The following is a 4,420-nucleotide window of genomic DNA, read 5'->3' as shown; positions in this document are numbered from 1 at the left end:
CCACAGTTGATTTGTTTGGGCCCTATGAAGTGAAAGATGAAGTAAGGAAAAGGGTGCGACTTAAGGTGTGGGGGATCGTCTTTTCATGTATGGCTTCCAGAGCTGTTCATGCTGATGTCGTAAGCGATCAGTCAACTGAATGTTTTCTGTTGGCATACAAGAGATTCACTGCCATCCGAGGTCACCCAAGAAAACTCTGGTCAGATCCTGGAAGCAACTTCGTAGGAGCAAAACCAACTCTTGAACACCTGTATGCGTTCTTGGATCGATTGGAAAGGTCAGATATCCAAAATGAAGCTGCGCTGCATGGGACCGATTGGAGTTGGAAGATACACCATGCCGACTCACCCCACAGAAGCGGAGCAGCAGAAGCAGCTGTCCGGGTGCTGAAAAGAGCCCTGCACAATCTAGGTGGGGATGGCATATTTACTTGGGGAGAATTCCAAACCTTCCTCTACATGGCAGCCAATTTAACTAATGAAAGACCCATAGATGTAAGAACTCAAACTCAAGAAGACTGTATAAGCTACATAACACCAAACACCTTACTGCTGGGAAGAGCTGGTCCTAAGGGTGACTCCTGCAGTTTTGACTTTGCAAGCTATCCATTCAAAAGACTGAATGTTATCCAAGTAGAAGTGAACAGATTCTGGAAGAAATGGAGCCAACTTGCTGGATCAAACCTCTTTATTAGGAGCAAATGGCACACCAAAACAAGGAACGTGGCTGTTAGAGATATTGTATGGATTGCAGATTCAAATGACAAATGGAAAAACTTACACCTGCATCTTTGTTTGGTCTGATTCCATTCCAACTCCAGAAACAAAGCCAAAGACACGACTGGTATGGACTATATTGAATTAAGAATCTATTTTATGTTGAATGCTGGTTATTGGTTATAATTTGAATGTCATGAGCATTTTGACGTTTGACATGTTAAGTTTTGAAATGTTAAATGGAAATTCTGATTTATGTCTTTAAGGTTTTCAACCTATCACCTTCATCTAAAATCAGAGAGCTACCTGCCGAAATAAATACAAAGGCAAAGCAAAGTAGATGTGTGATTGAGTTGTTTCCATGTCCTTTGGAAAACATGGTCTATCGAGTCAGACAGGAGCTGGGGGAGACCAAAAGACTCAACAGTGTGTGTGACTGGGTGAATGGGTCCGTGACTGTACAGCGCTTTGTCCTTGTAGGAGGAAAGGCGCTGTATAAGTATACGCCATTTACCATTTACCATAAAAGCGTGCACGACCTGCTCTGAAATATTAAAAGTTAAAAAGGGTTTAACTTTAGATAAAAGCCACAAATGATAAAATCATGATTTTAAAACGCCATTTATGAAATTTAAAATCACTGTCCTTGATGACGCCAAGGTTGGTGATTGTGGGCGTCACGTGATGCTGAACGGGCTCCAAGTCCAAGATTGGCTTTGGGTCCAAATATCATGACCTCTGTTTTTTCCTCATTAAGTTTTAAAAAGTTCTGGAATCTAGCCACAGGGGTTGCAAGCCAGTTACTTCTGTGCCGGTCCCAAGCCCGGATAAATAGAGAGGGTTGCGTCAGGAAGGGCATCCGGCGTAAAAATTGCCAAAATAACCATGCGAATCATCCACAACACTTTAGACATACCGGATCGGTCGAGGCCCAGGTTAACAACGACCGCCACCGATGCTGTTAACCTACAGGGTGTCGGTGGAAATTTGACTACTGTTGGTCGAAGAAAGAGGGGGGGCAGAAGGGTCCGTGGCCACAGAGAGAAGGGAAAAGGCAGGAACATAGGTTTGAGAATAGGGACTCTTAACGTTGGCACAATGACAGGGAAAGGCAGAGAGCTGGCAGACATGATGGAGAGAAGGAAGGTAGACGTACTGTGTGTGCAGGAGACAAGGTGGAAGGGCAGCAAGGCACGTAGTATTGGAGGAGGATACAAACTTTTCTATCATGGTGTTGATAGGAAGAGAAATGGGGTAGGAGTGATTCTGAAGGGGGAGTTTGTAAACAGTGTTCTTGAGGTGAAAAGAGTCTCAGACAGGATGATGAGCCTAAAGTTAGAAATTGAAGGGGTGATGGTGAATGTAGTCAGTGGGTATGCGCCACAGGTTGGCTGTGAGTTAGAAGTGAAGGAGAGATTCTGGAGTGAGTTGGATGAGGTCATAGAGAGTTTTCCCAGAGGAGAGAGAGTTGTTATTGGAGCAGACTTTAATGGGCATGTTGGTGAGGGCAACAGAGGTGATGAGGAGGTGATGGGCAGGTTTGGTGTGAAGGAAAGGAATCTGGAGGGACAGATGGTGGTGGACTTTGCAAAGAGGATGGAAATGGCTGTAGTCAACACTTACTTCCAGATGAGAGAGGAACATAGAGTGACATACAGAAGTGGAGGTAGGAGTACCCAGGTGGACTACATCCTATGTAGACGAGGTCATTTGAGAGAGGTTTATGACTGCAAAGTGGTGGTAGGAGAGAGTGTAGCCAGACAGCACCGCATGGTGGTGTGTAAGATGACTCTGGAGGTCAGGAAGAAGAAGAGAGGGAAAACAGAAAAGAAGACCAAGTGGTGGAAGCTACAGAATGAAGAAACTTGTGAGGAATTTAGGCAGAAGTTGAGACAGGTCCTGGGTGGTCAGGATGAGCTTCCAGATGACTGGGAAACTACAGCAGAGATTATAAGGGAAACAGGTAGGAAGGTGCTAGATGTGTCATCTGGAAAGAGGAAAGACGGTAAAGACACTTGGTGGTGGAATGAGGAAGTAAAGACACTTGGTGGTGGAATGAGGAAGTACAGGAATGCGTCCAGAGGAAGAGGTTGGCTAAAAAGAAGTGGGATGTAGAAAAGACTGAGGAAGGTAGACAGGAGTACAAGGAAGCGCAGCGTAGAGTGAAAAGAGAGGTGGCAAAGGCCAAACAGAAAGCTTACGATGAGCTATATGACAGGTTAGACACAAAGGAAGGAGAGAAGGACTTGTACAGGCTAGCCAGACAGAGAGACAGAGATGGGAAGGACGTGCAACAGATAAGGGTGATTAAGGACAGAGATGGAAAGGTGCTAACAACCCAGGAGAGTGTACAGAAAAGATGGAAGGAGTATTTTGAGGAGCTGATGAACGTGGAAAATGACAGGGAAAGAAGGGAGGAAGATGTGGTTGTTGTGGAGCAGGAAGTAGCAGAGATTGGAAAGGATGAGGTTAGGAAGGCTCTGAAAAGGATGAAGAGCGGAAAGGCCGTTGGTCCTGATGACGTACCTGTGGAGGTATGGAAGTGCTTAGGAGAGACAGCAGTGGAATTTCTAACGAGGTTGTTCGATAGGATTTTAGAGAGTGAGAAGATGCCTGAGGAATGGAGGAGAAGCGTTCTGGTTCCGATCTTTAAGAACAAGGGTGACACGCAGAACTGCAGCAACTATAGAGGAATAAAGTTGATGAGCCACACAATGAAGCTGTGGGAAAGAGTAGTGGAAGCCAGGCTTAGGAAGAAGGTGGAGATTTGTGAGCAGCAGTATGGTTTCATGCCCCGTAAGAGCACCACTGATGCCATTTTTGCTTTGAGAATGTTGATGGAAAAGTCCAGAGATGGTCAGAAGGAGCTGCATTGTGTGTTCGTAGATTTAGAGAAGGCGTATGACAGGGTGCCGAGGGAGGAGCTGTGGTACTGTATGAGGTCGTCTGGAGTGGCAGAGAAGTATGTCAGAGTAGTTCAGGACATGTATAAGAGAAGTATGACGGTGGTGAGATGTGCTGTAGGTCAGACAGAGGAGTTCAAGGTGGAGGTGGGACTACACCAAGGATCAGCTTTGAGTCCCCTTTTGTTTGCTATGCTGATGGACAGGCTGACAGACGAGTTAAGACAGGAATCTCCCTGGACAATGATGTTTGCGGATGACATCGTAATTTGCAGTGAGAGTAGAGAGCAGGTGGAGGAACAGCTAGAGAGGTGGAGGTTTGCTCTGGAAAGAAGAGGCATGAAGGTCAGTCGTAGTAAGACAGAATACATGTGTCTGAAGGAGAGGGATCAAGGTAGAAGCGTTAGGTTACAGGGGGCTGAGGTGAAGAAGGTGCAGGAGTTTAAGTACTTGAGGTCAACAGTTCAGTGTGATGGGGAGTGTGGAAAAGAGGTGAAGAGGCGAGTGCAGGCAGGTTGGAGCGGTTGGAGGAAAGTGTCAGGAGTGTTGTGTGACAGAAGAGTGTCAGCAAGACTCAAAGGAAAGGTGTACAAGACAGTGGTGAGACCAGCTCTGCTCTATGGGTTAGAGACGGTAGCAGTGAGACAGAGACAAGAGGCTGAGATGGAGGTAGCGGAGATGAAGATGTTGAGGTTCTCCTTAGGAGTGACCAGGTTAGACAGGATAAGGAACGAGTACATCAGAGGGACGGCTCATGTTGCCTGTGTTAGCGACAAAGTCAGAGAAGCCAGACTGAGATGG

Source organism: Oryzias latipes, chromosome 19, assembly GCF_053564925.1.
Source record: "Oryzias latipes strain Hd-rR chromosome 19, Olatipes_Hd-rR_3.1".
NCBI classification, from domain to species: Eukaryota; Metazoa; Chordata; class Actinopteri; order Beloniformes; family Adrianichthyidae; genus Oryzias; species Oryzias latipes.
This window is presented reverse-complemented; position numbering follows the sequence as displayed.